The sequence below is a fragment of the Agelaius phoeniceus genome, chromosome 4, assembly GCF_051311805.1.
Source record: "Agelaius phoeniceus isolate bAgePho1 chromosome 4, bAgePho1.hap1, whole genome shotgun sequence".
Lineage (NCBI taxonomy): Eukaryota > Metazoa > Chordata > Aves > Passeriformes > Icteridae > Agelaius > Agelaius phoeniceus.
This window is the reverse complement of record NC_135268.1, coordinates 36,381,981-36,393,822: the sequence shown is the minus strand read 5'-3', so window position 1 is coordinate 36,393,822 and position 11,842 is coordinate 36,381,981. Positions and strand designations below refer to the sequence as shown.

The window sequence follows — 11,842 nt, the reverse complement described above, 5'->3', positions numbered from 1 at the left end:
TGAGGAAGAGCACCTCCCCTGCTGATTTTCTTTCTCCTTTGTGATCTGGACCAAAATGAGGCAGATCAAGAACCCATAACTACTTTTGACCGTATTTTGTCCTTACATCAAGTGTGATGCTGGAGTCATTTTGCTGATGAGGAAGGGTAACTCCAGGCTTTTTTTGCTTGGATACCACTAAGTGACCCACTAATTCAGAATTTGTATGACTTAAGTGGTTTACCTTTGATTGATAAAATCCTCTGTTTTTCTTCTATGTCATACTTAACTACAGTTTTTTTTCCTTTTACCTCTGAAATAATTTATATTTGAAGATTAGATTCTAAACCTAAATTGTTTTGCTCTCTTAACAGGTAAAAATATCTAATGAAGATGATATGCTTAAAAGCCTTCTGATCTCTACACGTTACATTGTCCTGTTGATCACAAGGTAAGATTTCTGTATGATCCAGTGTTGATCTGTATTCTAATACTTTCTGTAGATGGTTACTGTAATGCTACAGTGCAGGCATTAGAATCTCAGCCTGCTGGCTTAGTTTGGGATGCTCTCTGGAAGGTGTGTGTAATGGGATCCTGTAGGCATATTGTGGAAGATAATAAGGATTAGCAAACTAAAGCAAACTGTTGGACTGTTAAATAGCATAGCTTGTGAGCACTTAGCGTGGACAACCATAGGAGAAAAAACCGTGAAGGATGTGTGAAAAATTTGTGCTGTTCTGACTTCCTGTATTAGTACCAGACTCTTCTCTTGTAAGGAGGAAAAAAAAAAAAAAAAGTAGGGGTAGAGAAAAATGGTGAGGCCTGTGAAGACATGCAGCATTTGGACTGTTCTGACACTGCTGTGTGACTGTGTTATTGTGGAATAGTGTTGGCAATTCCAAGTATATGTGTCTGGACAACTTTTATAAGTTTTCTGAAACAAAATAGGAACAATTAATTCCACTGCTCTGATGATGTATTTTCTTTTACTAGCAATTCACCGGGTGTCTCTTACTCTGTTTTTTTCAATGTATGCTATTTTGAGAGGGAGAGGTGCATACAAAGTGTTGATACAAAGAGATATGGAATATGGCCAAATTTCTGTAAATTTTTACATGGCCAGAGGCTCTGTTTAGTCAAAATTCCTCTGAAATATACTGTGAATTCTGACAAAACAGAAATGTGGGGAGAAATGATGGCAATTTTGAGCTTAATAGAAGAGGCATTTTTGTTAGAAGGGCAGCAACATTTAATCACAGAATGCAAACTAAAAATAGGAAAAGGACATGCAGCTAATCAGATTGCTCAAATTTTATATAAATTGAGGCATATTTTATTTACATACCTTAGAAGATGAGGTCAAGTGATAAACAAGGCTAAACTGTTGCCACACTCACGAACAATTTCATTCAAGACTGTACATGTGTGGCTTGTTACAACGTTTACATTTGCAGTTGATCCTTTACCTTTCTATTGAGCAGATGCTTTGAGAGACCAAGTTAAGACTGTAGTGAACTATGGATTTATAATTCATAAGGCACACTTTGTGTCCATCCTTCCCCTGAACATAAATTTCCTGGTGGTGATGAGTTCTGAGCAGGGGCCCTGAGGACAGTGGGTATATATTTCTCTGAATCCATCTCCAATTACTTCCATGAAGGCTTGGTGATGACACAGCATGGGATGATTCCTTCACTGCAGGGACAAAGATGCAAGTGTAATCATAATTGACAAAAGCTGCTTTATTTGGAAGTTGAGAGTTGTCTGATTAAAGGGCAACTCTGTTGTAAAGCAGAGTTCATAATCTCTCTGGCCATCCTCTGAAAGGGAAGGTGTGACCTAGAGGTCACTTGCTACTCATATAGCTAAAACATTTTAAACACAATTACTGATCTTTTTACATTCTGAAAATTTAGCAGATTAATGATACTTGGTGGTGATTACAGTGAAGTTTTTGGCATTGTAATAATTCCTTCATGTTGTGAGGGTCTGTGTTGTTAACTGATAAGAATTCAAAAACAAGTTATTAATTTTCAAGTTAAAAAATTCATCTGCTCACTAGTGCTAAATAGTTGCAGCTTATTGATGCTGATGAGTGTTTTTCATCACTTAAAGGACTGTCCTGGGAAGCATAATAATTTTTCTCAAGTGGTTAAATACTTTGCAGACCCAGAATTTTCCATGGTGCATCAGCTGTTCAGAATATTCCTGCTTATCCCATATACTACTTAATATCTTTGATTTGGTTGAGATGTGCACAAAACCAAAAAAAACCCAACCAAACAAAAAAAAAACCACATAGACTCTTTTAGCAGGCAAAACACAGTGCAGTTCCCTCAAGCTGACTGCTGAAGCTGGCTGTTCTTCACAGCACATTCAGTCATGGAATCTGTCAGTACTCAGACACAGTCTCTCACTAAAAGACTCTCATACCTTGCCATCTGTCATGCTCTGCCTGTTCCCATGGTAAAAATGTCTCCCCCAGTTTTGTCAGATTTGACAATCATTTCCAGTGAGATTGGTGATGGAGCAAGCTTCAGAAATGTGTTCCTTTTCCCACTTTTTCCCTTGGATTGATCACATCTCACTTTAGGACTCGTATATATAGTCCTAATTGACTTTGGTGGGTCTTCTAAAGGATGAAGATTGATGCACAGAAAAGGTTGTGCCTGAACTTTGTCAGTAGGTAACAGGGTATAAAGTCTTTGCTTTAAATTTTCTACATTCTTTCAAACTTTCAGTAGAATTACTCACCTTCAGTGGAAAACCATACATATTAATTGGACGCTGTTTGCATAGATTTTCAGAAATATTGCTACATATTTCAGAAATATGTAGCAATGATGTTGGAGATGGAGGCAGTGAGAGGGCATGAAATAAAGAACTGTCTGCAAATATAATAAATAGCAGGGGTGTACTGTATATGGATAAAATGCACTTTCATGAGGAACAAAGAAATGATAACACTGTCATATACATATTTCACCTTTAGCTATCCACCACAATGCATAAATACCAATCTGACAGCTCATACTTCTCTCTTCCCAATCAAATATTGTTGTATTGCACTAAATAGTTTATTAGTTGTTGTTAGCACTGGCTCCCATTACATGGTCTCTCCCCCATGCACCCCCCGTTATACACCCTGGTGGTTTGGCCCCTGGTTATGCCTCCCCTCACCCCTCCCCAGTGGTATCCCATTGGCCACGGTCCTCTTTCCCCGCCCCCATCCCTGGGATATAAAACCCCACTGCGAGGGTACCACGCCCTCTTTTCCACTTGGGTGGTTGCTGCAACCGGAAGCGTTGTGTCCCAAGCCAATAAACAGGACACTCGTCCCCACGTGGAGAAGAGCGCTTCTCGTCTTTTATTTTTGTCCATGTAAGACCGTGTGGGCCAGGGTTCGAGCTAACCAGATTGGACCCATACAACAGCCCGGAGACACACGGATTCTTGCAGGTGGCACCCAACATGGTCGTCTCCTACGACGGTCACAAAGGAGCTGGTTTTGTCCACCAAAATATGAATTTACAAATATTCATCCTGTATTTGTTCCAGTAGAATAGCAAAAGGAGATCTCTTACCACAAATTAGCAGCTTCAGTGACTTCTGAAATATTCTGAATATGTTCCTTTGTCATTGTGATGCTAATTTTATGTTCAGTCTTCATCCCATTTCCCAGGTCATCAGTGTCTCCATTTGTGAGCTAAAATAGCTAAGTCTCTCAGCAAGCATCAGTGACACACAGATGATCTCTAGTTCCCCGTGCACCAGCTGCAACACATCTTCAGTGAACACCATGGACAGAAGAGACTTAGATATGCCAAAGATTATGCCACAGCATCTGCACATAATCGGGGTGCTCATGACCCCAGTCCATCCCACTAGTAATATCTACTGATGTCTCCATCATTCCTCTCAGGTAGACCTTTCATGTGCCTTGGCCTTTTTTTTGCATGAGGATTCTTCACTGTAAAAACGTCTAGAAGTAATAGCCACATCCAATAATAGCCACAGGGTGTGCACTTAGATATAAATTCAGTGACTCTGTGAATAGCAAAGTAAAGAGCATCCTCACACAACAGAGCACTGTTTAGCTGCCACAGCCCTTGTAGAATATCCAATTAAAAACATTATAGTGCATTCAAAGAAGACCTGATAAAGCAAGGAAGTGTGCTTGGTACCTGTGGTGGTTATGGCATGTACATAGTACAGCAGGTACACTGCACATATCCAGACTGTCATGCATTCGTGACTTTAAATGTGCTGTAATAATTTATGCTAGCTGAGGAAGTGGCTTTATGTGGTATCAAAAATAAATTTCTGGTAATTTGAAAATATGGGCCCAAGCCTTGATGACTGGATGCACTGTTAATGATCTGAGAAATATCTGCAAATCTAAAGCGAATATATGAATCCTGCAAGCTTTCCATAGTAGCTTTTGGGTTATATGTTTCCAGAAGTCTTGCTAAATACACTTGTGCTTGTGTGTCTGTACTTTTCATACAGGTGGGAGGGTCAATATTGTATGTGACCTTACTGTACAGTTGCTTTTATTAAATGCTTGTCAAAGAAGCCATCATGGAATCCATTTTCTAAGATGAAGCCTTCTGTCAGAAAATTATTTTATGTAAAGTTACTTTATTTTTGTGACCCTGAGTTCTCCCAAGTGAGAGAAGTGCATTGGATGTTCAGGAAAGGACTTAATGGTTTCACAAAAAGCCAGTAGACATTAGAAATAATAATAGTTTTCCACTGAGGAAAAATGTTCTAGGTTTTCTCATGGGTATCTAGGAATTAAAATGTAACTTCAGAAGAAACTCCTCTGTTCTGTTGGCTCCCTGTCTGGCATAGGAGCACAGCAAATGTTCTGTGAACTACTGCTTCCAAGTGTGGATTTTCTAGAAAATCGAGAGAATGCTACAATGTGTGTCTTTCATGTGTTAAGTCAGCAGATGTTCAGATCTTCTCATTAAAGGCTTCATACTCATTTCCTTTAGCTTACACAGTTTACAACAAATCCCAACATTTTTTATCAGGATTTGCTATCATAAATATAACAGAAGGAAAACTGTAGCTAGTAGACCTGGTATTCAGCAGTTGCATTTTGATGTAACCTTGTAAAAAATCTGTGAAATCTTTCTGTTTCACACTAAGTGATGATTTTATGGTGGTAGTCACTGCAATATGTAGTTACAGGTTTATGTCATTTTACAGTCTTGTCAAGAATGCATTTCTACTAGCATCACAAATTGTTCAGAGAAACCTGTCAGGCTCTTCATGCATCTAAAAGAATATTTAGAAATATTTGTATTCATCACTTTGTATAAATTCAATGCTCAACTTGTTTGTGTGATTAAATTTTTTTTAGACTTTGTACTATCACAGAGTTAAGTACTTAGTATATTTTTTTGACTGAAATAGATATTTGCTGCTATTATAAGGCAAGGAAAATAAATAGGAGACACCAGATTAACATATCACCATAACCTGAATTTATTAACAAATGTAAAAACTGGAGAAAATGGGAGCATGAGCATTTTTTTACAACAGAGACAGTACTATTTTCTCAATACAATTTGTGATGCTATATAGGATGCTGTTCTTCTGTGGTAATCTGTTGTTAATGCTTATTTTTGTCTGTGTCACATTACTATTACTGTGAAGTGACCTCTTTGCTATCTGGAGCAAGAGTCCAGTCTTGTCCCATGATAGGGACTCCTTAAGCAAAGAGAGACCTACTCCTTCCAACAGACTCTGGTATCCACAGGCAATTACTCTAGAAAACCTGTGTCATGGAAGACTATACAGTGTTGAGAAAAAAATGTATAGCTGGACCACTTAATTCCAGACTTCATGGACTGATGACAACTTTCTGGCAGTTGTAGGCACCCCTGTCTCATATCAATAAACCTGCTAATGTAAATTCAGAAACGTAAGGGACAAAAATGTGCAATAACATTTCTCTGTACTTTTCAATGACTGCACCATTTGGTGGGCATCTCTCTGACTTGTGGTTTGTTACTTCTGGAAAAAAAAAATTAATTAAATTAGTATTTCATCTGCTTACCTCAACAGCTGACTTCATCATACCTCCCACTAGCTCATTATGACTCTTTAGTTAGTTTTAAAGTCAGAGTCTACTGAGGGTTCTGTTTGGCTAATTCAATTTCCCTTTGAGAAATTAATGAAATTTACACTAAATCCTTTTCACTGTTTTTACTGTGGAAGCCGCTGAAAATCAAAGCTCTTTTTCTTACTTATTTTTATTTCAGAGCCTTATCTTTGAGCTATCCAAGTTACTGGCTATATGATCTTTGTAGTTTTCCACTACTGCAGACTACTAAGAATAATTTTATAGTTTAGAGGAGTATTTATTGGGTTCTTCTTTTTCATGGTATAATTCTTTCTATGTCCTGGAAACGCATCTAAAGAAGTGCTATGAGGTATTTTAGTGATGTAAGTGACAGTTTTGGCTTTATGTCTCATTATCTGAAAGACAGCATCTCCAGCAGCACAGGCATATCTCATCCTGCCAAGGCCCAATGTGAAACATGATGTGTGAAAGAGACTCCAAATGGGGGGAATGGATCTCTTTCTTGCTTAAAATGCTATGAATTTATTCCTTTAGGGTGAATGACTGTATTTTATAACTCCAGTTTTCAAGATTATAAATAATTTTAGGCCACTGAAGTGACAGGACAGTACATCTGTGTGAAAAGTGAATCATCTGGGGAATAAAAATGAGCAAGATCACTCTGAATTAAGTGCATGAGCCCAAAGCCTGAATTATTGGTTTGATATTCAGATGTTAAAGTGCAAGAACTTGCTTTGTGCTAGTGCTATGGCCAGAGCTGCTGGAAAATGTGATCTCACAGGTTGAAGCTGCTTGGATCTGGCCCTGGAGCAGAGATGATAAAAGCTCTGGTATCCTGTTTTCACTTTCTGGGCTGTCAGCAGTGCTTTCCAGAGCCAGAGGATCTAAGTGACATGAGCATCCTGGTGACAAGGACGTGGGGACCTCTGCAGTCTGCACACACAGAGATCATCTTGGCTGTGGGATCACCTGCCCCAGCTTGAATGGGCAAGGAAGGCCAGCACATACCTGGCAATTGTATCAGTGTCTGAAAGCTGGCCAGTAAAACTGATATTCTATTGTTAGGGCTAATGGTGATAGACAGACAGAAAGATAGGTAAATAGATATTTGATTGAATTAAGGGTATTTGATTGAATAGACACTAGAAGTTCACAGAGGTGGTTGTTTTGTGTTTACAGAGTGAACACAAGAGAGGTAGGGTTTTTAAATATATAAATTAATTACAATTGATTCAAATTGGTAGTAAAGTTTAAATGTAAACTTTCCAATTTGAACAGCTTATTGGAGTGTCACTTTTTGCAATGACCCAAGTAATCATTCAAGAGAGTCCTGGTATGTCTTACAATGTCAGGAGAGGCTGCAAAGGGAGAGCAACTTCAGTTTATTGATTTTGGGTCCTAAAAACTTTCATGACTATTATCTGTAGTTAACAGATCCACAAGACTCATGCTGATTAATTTCCTTATCTGAAAGTCGTGCTTTTCATACTGTAAATGATATCTAATACTCCCTGAAGGCTGTATACTTTATAGATTTTATAAGAGAATGTGGAAAACGAATGCATTATTTTCTTGCCTGTTTGTGATGCTGTGATTCTGTTATTCATGGAATGCTCTATTTTAATACTCTTTATGCTTTTACTAGCATTTTTACATTTCAATGTAAAAGAAAAAAAAAATAGTTTTTTGTCATTCATATTGAAAAAAGCACTTAAGCTTTAATCCACCCAGAGTCAGTAACTGCTATTTGATCTTAAAGGGTGGTGCTCATAAACTACTGAAAGGCAAGGGCTAAGACATTCTTTATGGTGTAAATGTTATAGTGAATCTCATATTTATTGAGGGGACCATAATTATGCAGAGCCATTACAGTGGATATTCATGGCACTGTATCAAGCAGTATCTCTGAATTTTTTATCAACACCATGAGCCTGAATGAAGTACCTGTATCTTTTCATTGCATTCCACTTTTCCTCCCATTTAAATCAACTTCCTCTGAAAAATCGTGTTGTTGCATAAATATACATGGCTGCAGCAAAGGAATTAAGGAGGACTATAAGCATGGAGACTGTATAAGGGCTGGTTGAGTTATTGTTAAAGTGTTTAAACCTGTTGCTTTTTTAGAATTTATTTTGTAGCATTTTCTGTAGCATCTTCTGTTCATATGTTTGACTCATATCTGAGCAATGTTCTAGTGCAGTGGGCACTTTTTAGCTCCTTATTAGGAAAATAAAAATTAGTGATCACTGCTTATTCAAAATGTTTTTCCAGTGATGCTTTTCTTACTGATTATTAGCATGAAGATGTTACAAAGCTGACCACAGAGAGAAAGTACAGATTCCTTGTTGGTGTAGGAATCACCAGGTTTAGTGATGCTGTTTATCATTCAAAAAACCAGAACTAACAACTATAAATTACAATGTGATAATGGCATTGATATTGGAGAAGAACTTTTTACAAGGCCATGCAATGATAGGACAAGGGTAATTGCTGGAAAACTGAAAGGGGATAGATATTTAGACCAGATATTAGGAGGAAATTCTTTACTATGAAGGTAATGAGGCACTGAAACAGAGAAATTATTGTTACCCCATCCTTGGAAATGTTTAAGGCCAGGTTGGATGGGGCTTTGATTAACATGGTCTAATAGAAGGGATCTTAGCTCACAGGAGTGGAGCAAGAACTAGAAGATCTTTAAGGCCCCTTCAAACCAAAACCTTTCTATGATTCCATTACATTTTTCTGGAAACCTTATTCTCAGGTAGGGGCCTGGAAAACTGTGTCAAAGGAAGGCAAATGAAGAAGCCAAAGCGTGTTTTTTAAGGTAGTTTCTCTACTGAAATAGCTGTTCAATACTCTAAACCCTCCAGAAACCTGGTCCAACAAGGAAAGGTCACAAGTAAGAGCTCTGCTTCCTCCACCTGGCTTGCACCAGCAACTTTGCTCTAGTGTTTAATCTCAAGGAAAACTGAGACTACATTCTAAAAGTCAGTTTATCAAACCATGCATCTTATCTGCCTGCTTGCTTCTATAGAAACTCTTTCTGCATATATATACATTTTCTGCATACAAGAAAAATAACATTAATTAAACCAAAATATATAACAAAGATATATTAGATATAAATCCACCTTTACACAGCACACAACTCTGTGTGCAAGCATTGAGATGTTCATATTTCAAAACAGAAAGAGGTTAATAACTGAGAGAAAATTGAGGAAATTTCCCTTGCTGATTTTGTATTCTCTAATTTTTCAGGGGAAAGGAAAGGAAAGGAAAGGAAAGGAAAGGAAAGGAAAGGAAAGGAAAGGAAGACCTTAAACATTTATTCCCCCACTACTGGGGAAAAAAGCATCCAAAGAATTTCAAAGAATGATAAATTTACTCTTCAAAATGCACTGTAATATTTTTTAGTTTCCAATGAAAAGGATTCCAAAGTTGCATATAACCACTGAATTTATTCCTAATTATTGACATTATGTTTGGGAAGAGAGGGTGACTCAGAAATCACTACCTCACTGCTCCTGTCCACTCTTTGACAAATGTCCATCTGATTTGAACCAACTAAGTTCTCATAGTTCAAAAGATTAAGGCACACACGACCAGGAAAACTGACTATTTACACAGTACAGTGTAGAATCAGGTTTATTTTATGCAAGAAGTTAGATGAAATATTTGTGAATGTTCATCCAGGAATGACTGTGCTCCAAAGAGGCATCATTTGAGAACTCTTCTCTCATCTCAGAGCTCTGGTTATATTTTGGAAAAGCTAATCCAACTACTGAATGTTAAACTGGAAAAAAAAAAAAAAAAAAGTTGTTACTGTGTATCTAAACGATCAGGTTTTCTATTACCAGTTTGATCATGCTGTTCAATTTATCTGTAGTTATATAAATTATAAATGTAAAGAGAGAAAACTCCTTTGCTTTAGCTGCAGGTGGTGTTTTGTTCCCGCTGGCCTGCTGTCAAAACCCTGGTGGGAATTGCAGGCTGGCTCTATTAGGACCATTCGCTTGCCTCAGAGGCGTTGTCGATGGCACGGCGAGGAACAAAGGATTTCTCTCCTGAGCCCCAGGGCGGCTGCAAGGAGCCAGCAGCGGCCCGGCCCGGGCGCGGTGCCTGGCCCGGCGCTGCGGGCCCGTCCTGCCTGGCACACGGAGTGGCACAGCGCCGGGTTTGCTGCCGCAGGAGGAGGAGGAGGAGGCAGCCAGAACTGTCTCCAGAACAAGGGAATGAGCTGGCTCCCGGCAGCACGGCGCTGCGGAGAGCGCCGCTCAATGAAGCGTGACAGGGACGGGAGGAAGGAAAAATCAGAGCACTCGGCAGGCAGGCCATTTAAAATGGAAATACAGGCAGCCCTCATCTCATCCCAGCGCTCCTCAGCATCTGCCTGTGCCACTCATTCCGCGCACACTGCCAGGTGGATATCAAAACAAGCACAGCAGGCAAATAAATGCGCCAATCTGAGCAAATATTCTCTCTCCTGCAGGAACTGTAGACAAGAATGACTGACAGGAACTCACTGCTACTGATGATCTTGGTTTTTTCTGACTACACTCTGTAGGTTGTTTCTTGTCATGCCCTGCATTTCAGATTACTTATATAGGTCTCGGGTAAACTGCCCCAGTCATATTGGTGTGTAAGAATATAATCTGAACATGCTGTGTTACGTGTTTCCTTCAGACCGCTGTCTGAAGGAAATTCAGGGATAAACTTTTTGTGGTTTAATGATGGAAATGTATTGGCTAAGATGTAATAGAACAGCTGTTAATAGATCAGAGATCTTGAATTGCTGCTTTAATAATTTTTCTGCTTAAACCGACTGTATTGGGATTAAATGGAAAACCAATGATTTTGTTGTTGGGGTTTTTTTTTTTTTTTTTTCCATTTCAGACTTGTATGTTCAAAAATAGGCGAAGTCTATTAGGTCTTCATGGATCTGTTATTAAGAGATGCGATGGCCTGACCACAGTCTGTTGCACAGACACTATTTTATCTGAAATAAGGCCTGATAAATTCCTGCTTTGTAACTATAAATATTACACCTATGATATTTAGAGAGGCAACTTCTTCTTCTCAATCTGGAGGCCCAGTTGAGAGTGTCAGCAACCTACAAATTACGTAGATTACCTCCATCTTGACAGAGAGCTTTACTTACTTCAGTAAGATTTGGATCAGGCTCATTACCATCCTAGTTCTTATTTAGAAATTGAAAATACTAATAGTTGTCTACAATATAAGGTATATGAGGAAAAAAAATTGTTAATAATGCACATTTAGATTATTGCCCTAAGCAATTCAATATTGCATATCAGAAAGTACTTTTGGTCTCTGATTTCTTCTGTTTCTATGACTCCTCTTTTGCATAAGGACCTGTCCCTGCTTACCTTAGGTTTCTTTATATTCTCATTAGCTTTTCTTTATTTATAATTGATTCTTCCTCATTCACCACTTGCTTCTCTTTTCCCGTCCCTCAGGCTGTTTGTATTGAAGTGGTACATGGTGCTTAGCATCCAGACCAAAAATCATGTGAGGAGTGGCTCAGGTAACTGGGGTTGTTTGGCCTGGAGAAAAGGAGTCTCAGAAGGGACCTTACCACTCTCTACAACTGCCTGAAATGTGGTTGTTGTGAAGTGATTGTTGGTTTCTTTTCCCAGGTAACAAGTGATAGGATAAGGGGAAATAGCCTTAAGTTGAGCCAGAGAGGGTTTAGATTGGATATTAGAAACAATTCCTTCACTGAAACCTTTTCAAAGCACTGGAGCA

At 38.6% G+C, this 11,842-nt stretch overlaps 1 long non-coding RNA gene across 1 annotated transcript in view; it reads left to right on the top strand.

The window, feature by feature from the left end:
- The first annotated feature begins 352 nt into the window (after positions 1–352).
- Positions 353–11,842, top strand: part of LOC143693841 (uncharacterized) — a 91,549-nt gene continuing 80,059 nt past the window's right edge. Inside the window, exon 1 of the long non-coding RNA XR_013181822.1 lies at positions 353–430. This is a non-coding gene — a long non-coding RNA (uncharacterized LOC143693841). The remainder of the gene's footprint in view (positions 431–11,842) is intronic.